Here is a 12,341-nt window from a genome sequence, read left to right on the forward strand (position 1 = left end):
GCAGCAGCTATAGGTCAGGTACTGTTATTATTACCACTCCTAATAGCAGCAGCTATAGGTCAGATACTGTTACCACTCCTAATAGCAGCAGCTATAGGTCAGATACTGTTATTATTACCACTCCTAATAGCAGCAGCTATAGGTCAGATACTGTTACCACTCCTAATAGCAGCAGCTATAGGTCAGATACCGTTATTATTACCACTCCTAATAGCAGCAGCTATAGGTCAGATACTGTTACCACTCCTAATAGCAGCAGCTAGCAGGTCAGAAACTGTTATTATTACCACTCCTAATAGCAGCAGCTATAGGTCAGATACTGTTATTATTACCACTCCTAATAGCAGCAGCTATAGGTCAGATACTGTTATTATTACCACTCCTAATAGCAGCAGCTATAGGTCAGATACTGTTACCACTCCTAATAGCAACAGCTATAGGTCAGATACTGTTACCACTCCTAATAGCAGCAGCTATAGGTCAGATACTGTTATTATTACCACTCCTAATAGCAGCAGCTATAGGTCAGATACTGTTGTTATTACCACTCCTAATAGCAGCAGCTATAGGTCAGATACTGTTACCACTCCTAATATCAGCAGCTATAGGTCAGATACTGTTATTATTACCACTCCTAATAGCAGCAGCTATAGGTCAGATACTGTTATTATTACCACTCCTAATAGCAGCAGCTATAGGTCAGATACTGTTGTTATTACCACTCCTAATAGCAGCAGCTATAGGTCAGATACTGTTACCACTCCTAATATCAGCAGCTATAGGTCAGATACTGTTATTATTACCACTCCTAATAGCAGTAGCTATAGGTCAGGTACTGTTATTATTACCACTCCTAATAGCAGCAGCTATAGGTCAGATACTGTTATTATTACCACTCCTAATAGCAGCAGCTATAGGTCAGATACTGTTACCACTCCTAATAGCAGCAGCTATAGGTCAGATACTCGTACCACTCCTAATAGCAGCAGCTATTGGTCAGATCCTGTTATTATTACCACTCCTAATAGCAGCAGCTATAGGTCAGATACTGTTATTATTACCACTTCTAATAGCAGCAGCTATAGGTCAGATCCTGTTATTATTACCACTCCTAATAGCAGCAGCTATAGGTCAGATCCTGTTATTATTACCACTCCTAATAGCAGCAGCTATAGGTCAGATACTGTTATTATTACCACTCCTAATAGCAGCAGCTATAGGTCAGATACTGTTATTATTACCACTCCTAATAGCAGCAGCTATAGGTCAGATACTGTTATTATTACCACTCCTAATAGCAGCAGCTATAGGTCAGATACTGTTATTATTGCCACTCCTAATAGCAGCAGCTATAGGTCAGATACTGTTATTATTACCACTCCTAATAGCAGCAGCTATAGGTCAGATACTGTTATTATTACCACTTCTAATAGCAGCAGCTATAGGTCAGATACTGTTATTATTACCACTCCTAATAGCAGCAGCTATAGGTCAGATACTGTTACCACTCCTAATAGCAGCAGCTATAGGTCAGACACTGTTATTATTACCACTCCTAATAGCAGCAGTTATAGGTCAGATACTGTTATTATTACCACTCCTAATAGCAGCAGCTAGCAGGTCAGATACTGTTATTATTACCACTCCTAATAGCAGCAGCTATAGGTCAGGTACTGTTACTGTTACCACTCCTAATAGCAGCAGCTATAGGTCAGATACTGTTACCACTCCTAATAGCAGCAGCTATAGGTCAGAAACTGTTACCACTCCTAATAGCAGCAGCTATAGGTCAGATACTGTTACCACTCCTAATAGCAGCAGCTATAGGTCAGATACTGTTATTTTTACCACTCCTAATAGCAGCAGCTATAGGTCAGATACTGTTATTATTACCACTCCTAATAGCAGCAGCTATAGGTCAGATACTGTTACCACTCCTAATAGCAGCAGCTAGCAGGTCAGATACTGTTATTATTACCACTCCTAATAGCAGCAGCTATAGGTCAGATACTGTTATTATTACCACTCCTAATAGCAGCAGCTATAGGTCAGATACTGTTATTATTACCACTCCTAATAGCAGCAGCTATAGGTCAGATACTGTTATTATTACCACTCCTAATAGCAGCAGCTATAGGTCAGATACTGTTACCACTCCTAATAGCAGCAGCTATAGGTCAGATACTGTTATTATTACCACTCCTAATAGCAGCAGCTATAGGTCAGATACTGTTATTATTACCACTCCTAATAGCAGCAGCTATAGGTCAGATACTGTTATTATTACCACTCCTAATATCAGCAGCTAGCAGGTCAGATACTGTTATTATTACCACTCCTAATAGCAGCAGCTATAGGTCAGATACTGTTATTATTACCACTCCTAATAGCAGCAGCTATAGGTCAGATACTGTTACCACTCCTAATAGCAGCAGCTATAGGTCAGATACTGTTATTATTACCACTCCTAATAGCAGCAGCTATAGGTCAGATACTGTTATTATTACCACTCCTAATAGCAGCAGCTATAGGTCAGATACTGTTACCACTCCTAATATCAGCAGCTATAGGTCAGATACTGTTATTATTACCACTCCTAATAGCAGCAGCTATAGGTCAGATACTGTTATTATTACCACTCCTAATAGCAGCAGCTATAGGTCAGATACTGTTGTTATTACCACTCCTAATAGCAGCAGCTATAGGTCAGATACTGTTACCACTCCTAATATCAGCAGCTATAGGTCAGATACTGTTATTATTACCACTCCTAATAGCAGTAGCTATAGGTCAGGTACTGTTATTATTACCACTCCTAATAGCAGCAGCTATAGGTCAGATACTGTTATTATTACCACTCCTAATAGCAGCAGCTATAGGTCAGATACTGTTACCACTCCTAATAGCAGCAGCTATAGGTCAGATACTCGTACCACTCCTAATAGCAGCAGCTATTGGTCAGATCCTGTTATTATTACCACTCCTAATAGCAGCAGCTATAGGTCAGATACTGTTATTATTACCACTTCTAATAGCAGCAGCTATAGGTCAGATCCTGTTATTATTACCACTCCTAATAGCAGCAGCTATAGGTCAGATCCTGTTATTATTACCACTCCTAATAGCAGCAGCTATAGGTCAGATACTGTTATTATTACCACTCCTAATAGCAGCAGCTATAGGTCAGATACTGTTATTATTACCACTCCTAATAGCAGCAGCTATAGGTCAGATACTGTTATTATTACCACTCCTAATAGCAGCAGCTATAGGTCAGATACTGTTATTATTGCCACTCCTAATAGCAGCAGCTATAGGTCAGATACTGTTATTATTACCACTCCTAATAGCAGCAGCTATAGGTCAGATACTGTTATTATTACCACTTCTAATAGCAGCAGCTATAGGTCAGATACTGTTATTATTACCACTCCTAATAGCAGCAGCTATAGGTCAGATACTGTTACCACTCCTAATAGCAGCAGCTATAGGTCAGACACTGTTATTATTACCACTCCTAATAGCAGCAGTTATAGGTCAGATACTGTTATTATTACCACTCCTAATAGCAGCAGCTAGCAGGTCAGATACTGTTATTATTACCACTCCTAATAGCAGCAGCTATAGGTCAGATACTGTTATTATTACCACTCCTAATAGCAGCAGCTATAGGTCAGATACTGTTACTGTTACCACTCCTAATAGCAGCAGCTATAGGTCAGATACTGTTACCACTCCTAATAGCAGCAGCTATAGGTCAGAAACTGTTACCACTCCTAATAGCAGCAGCTATAGGTCAGATACTGTTACCACTCCTAATAGCAGCAGCTATAGGTCAGATACTGTTATTTTTACCACTCCTAATAGCAGCAGCTATAGGTCAGATACTGTTATTATTACCACTCCTAATAGCAGCAGCTATAGGTCAGATACTGTTACCACTCCTAATAGCAGCAGCTAGCAGGTCAGATACTGTTATTATTACCACTCCTAATAGCAGCAGCTATAGGTCAGATACTGTTATTATTACCACTCCTAATAGCAGCAGCTATAGGTCAGATACTGTTATTATTACCACTCTTAATAGCAGCAGCTATAGGTCAGATACTGTTATTATTACCACTCCTAATAGCAGCAGCTATAGGTCAGATACTGTTACCACTCCTAATAGCAGCAGCTATAGGTCAGATACTGTTATTATTACCACTCCTAATAGCAGCAGCTATAGGTCAGATACTGTTATTATTACCACTCCTAATAGCAGCAGCTATAGGTCAGATACTGTTATTATTACCACTCCTAATATCAGCAGCTAGCAGGTCAGATACTGTTATTATTACCACTCCTAATAGCAGCAGCTATAGGTCAGATACTGTTATTATTACCACTCCTAATAGCAGCAGCTATAGGTCAGATACTGTTACCACTCCTAATAGCAGCAGCTATAGGTCAGATACTGTTATTATTACCACTCCTAATAGCAGCAGCTATAGGTCAGATACTGTTATTATTACCACTCCTAATAGCAGCAGCTATAGGTCAGATACTGTCATTATTACCACTCCTAATAGCAGCAGCTATAGGCCAGGTACTGTTATTATTACCACTCCTAATAGCAGCAGCTATAGGTCAGATACTGTTATTATTACCACTTCTAATAGCAGCAGCTATAGGTCAGATACAGTTATTATTACCACTCCTAATAGCAGCAGCTATAGGTCAGATACTGTTATTATTACCACTCCTAATAGCAGCAGCTATAGGTCAGATAATGTTATTATTACAACACTCCTAATAGCAGCAGCTATAGGTCAGATACTGTTATTATTACCACTCCTAATAGCAGCAGCTATAGGTCAGATACTGTTATTATTACCACTCCTAATAGCAGCAGCTATAGGTCAGATACTGTTACCACTCCTAATAGCAGCAGCTATAGGTCAGATACTGTTATTTTTACCACTCCTAATAGCAGCAGCTATAGGTCAGATACTGTTATTATTACCACTCCTAATAGCAGCAGCTATAGGTCAGATACTGTTACCACTCCTAATAGCAGCAGCTAGCAGGTCAGATACTGTTATTATTACCACTCCTAATAGCAGCAGCTATAGGTCAGATACTGTTATTATTACCACTCCTAATAGCAGCAGCTATAGGTCAGATACTGTTATTATTACCACTCTTAATAGCAGCAGCTATAGGTCAGATACTGTTATTATTACCACTCCTAATAGCAGCAGCTATAGGTCAGATACTGTTACCACTCCTAATAGCAGCAGCTATAGGTCAGATACTGTTATTATTACCACTCCTAATAGCAGCAGCTATAGGTCAGATACTGTTATTATTACCACTCCTAATAGCAGCAGCTATAGGTCAGATACTGTTATTATTACCACTCCTAATATCAGCAGCTAGCAGGTCAGATACTGTTATTATTACCACTCCTAATAGCAGCAGCTATAGGTCAGATACTGTTATTATTACCACTCCTAATAGCAGCAGCTATAGGTCAGATACTGTTACCACTCCTAATAGCAGCAGCTATAGGTCAGATACTGTTATTATTACCACTCCTAATAGCAGCAGCTATAGGTCAGATACTGTTATTATTACCACTCCTAATAGCAGCAGCTATAGGTCAGATACTGTCATTATTACCACTCCTAATAGCAGCAGCTATAGGCCAGGTACTGTTATTATTACCACTCCTAATAGCAGCAGCTATAGGTCAGATACTGTTATTATTACCACTTCTAATAGCAGCAGCTATAGGTCAGATACAGTTATTATTACCACTCCTAATAGCAGCAGCTATAGGTCAGATACTGTTACCACTCCTAATATCAGCAGCTATAGGTCAGATACTGTTATTATTACCACTCCTAATAGCAGTAGCTATAGGTCAGGTACTGTTATTATTACCACTCCTAATAGCAGCAGCTATAGGTCAGATACTGTTATTATTACCACTCCTAATAGCAGCAGCTATAGGTCAGATACTGTTACCACTCCTAATAGCAGCAGCTATAGGTCAGATACTCGTACCACTCCTAATAGCAGCAGCTATTGGTCAGATCCTGTTATTATTACCACTCCTAATAGCAGCAGCTATAGGTCAGATACTGTTATTATTACCACTTCTAATAGCAGCAGCTATAGGTCAGATCCTGTTATTATTACCACTCCTAATAGCAGCAGCTATAGGTCAGATCCTGTTATTATTACCACTCCTAATAGCAGCAGCTATAGGTCAGATACTGTTATTATTACCACTCCTAATAGCAGCAGCTATAGGTCAGATACTGTTATTATTACCACTCCTAATAGCAGCAGCTATAGGTCAGATACTGTTATTATTACCACTCCTAATAGCAGCAGCTATAGGTCAGATACTGTTATTATTGCCACTCCTAATAGCAGCAGCTATAGGTCAGATACTGTTATTATTACCACTCCTAATAGCAGCAGCTATAGGTCAGATACTGTTATTATTACCACTTCTAATAGCAGCAGCTATAGGTCAGATACTGTTATTATTACCACTCCTAATAGCAGCAGCTATAGGTCAGATACTGTTACCACTCCTAATAGCAGCAGCTATAGGTCAGACACTGTTATTATTACCACTCCTAATAGCAGCAGTTATAGGTCAGATACTGTTATTATTACCACTCCTAATAGCAGCAGCTAGCAGGTCAGATACTGTTATTATTACCACTCCTAATAGCAGCAGCTATAGGTCAGATACTGTTATTATTACCACTCCTAATAGCAGCAGCTATAGGTCAGATACTGTTACTGTTACCACTCCTAATAGCAGCAGCTATAGGTCAGATACTGTTACCACTCCTAATAGCAGCAGCTATAGGTCAGAAACTGTTACCACTCCTAATAGCAGCAGCTATAGGTCAGATACTGTTACCACTCCTAATAGCAGCAGCTATAGGTCAGATACTGTTATTTTTACCACTCCTAATAGCAGCAGCTATAGGTCAGATACTGTTATTATTACCACTCCTAATAGCAGCAGCTATAGGTCAGATACTGTTACCACTCCTAATAGCAGCAGCTATAGGTCAGGTACTGTTACCACTCCTAATAGCAGCAGCTATAGGTCAGATACTGTTATTATTACCACTCCTAATAGCAGCAGCTATAGGTCAGATACTGTTATTATTACCACTCCTAATAGCAGCAGCTATAGGTCAGATACTGTTACCACTCCTAATAGCAGCAGCTATAGGTCAGGTACTGTTACCACTCCTAATAGCAGCAGCTATAGGTCAGATACTGTTATTATTACCACTCCTAATAGCAGCAGCTATAGGTCAGATACTGTTATTATTACCACTCCTAATAGCAGCAGCTATAGGTCAGGTACTGTTACCACTCCTAATAGCAGCAGCTATAGGTCAGATACTGTTATTATTACCACTCCTAATAGCAGCAGCTATAGGTCAGATACTGTTATTATTACCACTCCTAATAGCAGCAGCTATAGGTCAGATACTGTTACCACTCCTAATAGCAGCAGCTATAGGTCAGATACTGTTATTATCACCACTCCTAATAGCAGCAGCTATAGGTCAGATACTGTTACCACTCCTAATATCAGCAGCTATAGGTCAGATACTGTTATTATTACCACTCCTAATAGCAGCAGCTATAGGTCAGATACTGTTACCACTCCTAATAGCAGCAGCTATAGGTCAGATACTGTTACCACTTCTAAGAGCAGCAGCTATAGGTCAGATACTGTTATTATTACCACTCCTAATAGCAGCAGCTATAGGTCAGATACTGTTACCACTCCTAATAGCAGCAGCTAGCAGGTCAGATACTGTTATTATTACCACTCCTAATAGCAGCAGCTATAGGTCAGATACTGTTATTATTACCATTCCTAATAGCAGCAGCTATAGGTCAGATACTGTTGTTATTACCACTCCTAATAGCAGCAGCTATAGGTCAGATACTGTTATTATTACCACTCCTAATAGCAGCAGCTATAGGTCAGATACTGTTACCACTCCTAATAGCAGCAGCTATAGGTCAGATACCGTTATTATTACCACTCCTAATAGCAGCAGCTATAGGTCAGATACTGTTACCACTCCTAATAGCAGCAGCTAGCAGGTCAGATACTGTTATTATTACCACTCCTAATAGCAGCAGCTATAGGTCAGATACTGTTATTATTACCATTCCTAATAGCAGCAGCTATAGGTCAGATACTGTTGTTATTACCACTCCTAATAGCAGCAGCTATAGGTCAGATACTGTTATTATTACCACTCCTAATAGCAGCAGCTATAGGTCAGGTACTGTTACCACTCCTAATAGCAGAAGCTATAGGTCAGATACTGTTATTATTACCACTCCTAATAGCAGCAGCTATAGGTCAGATACTGTTATTATTACCACTCCTAATAGCAGCAGCTATAGGTCAGATACTGTTACCACTCCTAATAGCAGCAGCTATAGGTCAGATACTGTTATTATCACCACTCCTAATAGCAGCAGCTATAGGTCAGATACTGTTACCACTCCTAATATCAGCAGCTATAGGTCAGATACTGTTATTATTACCACTCCTAATAGCAGCAGCTATAGGTCAGATACTGTTACCACTCCTAATAGCATCAGCTATAGGTCAGATACTGTTACCACTTCTAATAGCAGCAGCTATAGGTCAGATACTGTTATTATTACCACTCCTAATAGCAGCAGCTATAGGTCAGATACTGTTACCACTCCTAATAGCAGCAGCTAGCAGGTCAGATACTGTTATTATTACCACTCCTAATAGCAGCAGCTATAGGTCAGATACTGTTATTATTACCATTCCTAATAGCAGCAGCTATAGGTCAGATACTGTTGTTATTACCACTCCTAATAGCAGCAGCTATAGGTCAGATACTGTTATTATTACCACTCCTAATAGCAGCAGCTATAGGTCAGATACTGTTACCACTCCTAATAGCAGAAGCTATAGGTCAGATACTGTTATTATTACTACTCCTAATAGCAGCAGCTATAGGTCAATAACTGTTATTATTACCACTCCTAATAGCAGCAGCTATAGGTCAGATACTGTTATTATTACCACTCCTAATAGCAGCAGCTATAGGTCAGATACTGTTACCACTCCTAATAGCAGCAGCTAGCAGGTCAGATACTGTTATTATTACCACTCCTAATAGCAGCAGCTATAGTTCAGATACTGTTATTATTACCACTCCTAATAGCAGCAGCTATAGGTCAGATACTGTTATTATTACCACTCCTAATAGCAGCAGCTATAGGTCAGATACTGTTACCACTCCTAATAGCAGCAGCTATAGGTCAGATACTGTTACCACTCCTAATAGCAGCAGCTATAGGTCAGATACTGTTATTATTACCACTCCTAATAGCAGCAGCTATAGGTCAGATACTGTTGTTATTACCACTCCTAATAGCAGCAGCTATAGGTCAGATACTGTTACCACTCCTAATATCAGCAGCTATAGGTCAGATACTGTTATTATTACCACTCCTAATAGCAGCAGCTATAGGTCAGATACTGTTATTATTACCACTCCTAATAGCTGCAGCTATAGGTCAGGTACTGTTATTATTACCACTCCTAATAGCAGCAGCTATAGGTCAGATACTGTTATTATTACCACTCCTAATAGCAGCAGCTATAGGTCAGATACTGTTACCACTCCTAATAGCAGCAGCTATAGGTCAGATACTCGTACCACTCCTAATAGCAGCAGCTATTGGCCAGATCCTGTTATTATTACCACTCCTAATAGCAGCAGCTATAGGTCAGATACTGTTATTATTACCACTTCTAATAGCAGCAGCTATAGGTCAGATCCTGTTATTATTACCACTCCTAATAGCAGCAGCTATAGGTCAGATCCTGTTATTATTACCACTCCTAATAGCAGCAGCTATAGGTCAGATACTGTTATTATTGCCACTCCTAATAGCAGCAGCAATAGGTCAGATACTGTTATTATTACCACTCCTAATAGCAGCAGCTATAGGTCAGATACTGTTATTATTACCACTTCTAATAGCAGCAGCTATAGGTCAGATACTGTTATTATTACCACTCCTAATAGCAGCAGCTATAGGTCAGATACTGTTACCACTCCTAATAGCAGCAGCTATAGGTCAGACACTGTTATTATTACCACTCCTAATAGCAGCAGCTATAGGTCAGATACTGTTATTATTACCACTCCTAATAGCAGCAGCTATAGGTCAGATACTGTTACCACTCCTAATAGCAGCAGCTATAGGTCAGATACTGTTATTATTACCACTCCTAATAGCAGCAGCTATAGGTCAGATACTGTTATTATTACCACTCCTAATAGCAGCAGCTATAGGTCAGATACTGTTATTATTACCACTCCTAATAGCAGCAGCTATAGGTCAGATACTGTTATTATTACCACTCCAAATAGCAGCAGCTATAGGTCAGATACTGTTATTATTACCACTCCTAATAGCAGCAGCTATAGGTCAGATACTGTTATTATTACCACTCCTAATAGCAGCAGCTATAGGTCAGGTACTGTTATTATTACCACTCCTAATAGCAGCAGCTATAGGTCAGATACTGTTATTATTACCACTCCTAATAGCAGCAGCTATAGGTCAGATACTGTTACCACTCCTAATAGCAGCAGCTATAGGTCAGATACTCGTACCACTCCTAATAGCAGCAGCTATAGGTCAGATCCTGTTATTATTACCACTCCTAATAGCAGCAGCTATAGGTCAGATACTGATACTGTTATTATTACCACTTCTAATAGCAGCAGCTATAGGTCAGATCCTGTTATTATTACCACTCCTAATAGCAGCAGCTATAGGTCAGATACTGTTATTATTACCACTCCTAATAGCAGCAGCTATAGGTCAGATACTGTTATTATTACCACTCCTAATAGCAGCAGCTATAGGTCAGATACTGTTATTATTACCACTCCAAATAGCAGCAGCTATAGGTCAGATACTGTTATTATTACCACTTCTAATAGCAGCAGCTATAGGTCAGATACTGTTACCACTCCTAATAGCAGCAGCTATAGGTCAGACACTGTTATTATTACCACTCCTAATAGCAGCAGCTATAGGTCAGATACTGTTATTATTACCACTCCTAATAGCAGCAGCTATAGGTCAGATACTGTTACCACGCCTAATAGCAGCAGCTATAGGTCAGATACTGTTATTATTACCACTCCTAATAGCAGCAGCTATAGGTCAGATACTGTTATTATTACCACTCCTAATAGCAGCAGCTATAGGTCAGGTACTGTTATTATTACCACTCCTAATAGCAGCAGCTATAGGTCAGATACTGTTATTATTACCACTCCTAATAGCAGCAGCTATAGGTCAGATACTGTTACCACTCCTAATAGCAGCAGCTATAGGTCAGATACTGTTACCACTCCTAATAGCAGCAGCTATAGGTCAGATACTGTTATTATTACCACTCCTAATAGCAGCAGCTATAGGTCAGATACTGTTACCACTCCTAATAGCAGCAGCTATAGGTCAGATACTGTTACCACTCCTAATAGCAGCAGCTATAGGTCAGATACTGTTGTTATTACCACTCCTAATAGCAGCAGCTAGCAGGTCAGATACTGTTGTTATTACCACTCCTAATAGCAGCAGCTAGCAGGTCAGATACTGTTATTATTACCACTCCTAATAGCAGCAGCTATAGGTCAGATACTGTTATTATTACCACTCCTAATAGCAGCAGCTATAGGTCAGGTACTGTTACCACTCCCAATAGCAGCAGCTATAGGTCAGATACTGTTATTATTACCACTCCTAATAGCAGCAGCTATAGGTCAGATACTGTTATTATTACCACTCCTAATAGCAGCAGCTATAGGTCAGATACTGTTACCACTCCTAATAGCAGCAGCTATAGGTCAGATACTGTTATTATCACCACTCCTAATAGCAGCAGCTATAGGTCAGATACTGTTACCACTCCTAATATCAGCAGCTATAGGTCAGATACTGTTATTATTACCACTCCTAATAGCAGCAGCTATAGGTCAGATACTGTTACCACTCCTAATAGCAGCAGCTATAGGTCAGATACTGTTACCACTTCTAATAGCAGCAGCTATAGGTCAGATACTGTTATTATTACCACTCCTAAAAGCAGCAGCTATAGGTCAGATACTGTTACCACTTCTAATAGCAGCAGCTATAGGTCAGATACTGTTATTATTACCACTCCTAATAGCAGCAGCTATAGGTCAGATACTGTTACCACTCCTAATAGCAGCAGCTAGCAGGTC

The 12,341-nt window shown here is 39.7% G+C and overlaps 1 protein-coding gene across 1 annotated transcript in view; it reads left to right on the plus strand.

Moving 5' to 3' along the window:
- Positions 1-12,341, plus strand: part of LOC129840202 (ubiquitin carboxyl-terminal hydrolase 40-like) — a 106,449-nt gene that overhangs the window by 74,143 nt on the left and 19,965 nt on the right. The gene's annotated exons all lie outside the window — the stretch shown is intronic.

Source organism: Salvelinus fontinalis, chromosome 41, assembly GCF_029448725.1.
Source record: "Salvelinus fontinalis isolate EN_2023a chromosome 41, ASM2944872v1, whole genome shotgun sequence".
In the NCBI taxonomy this organism is placed as follows: Eukaryota; Metazoa; Chordata; class Actinopteri; order Salmoniformes; family Salmonidae; genus Salvelinus; species Salvelinus fontinalis.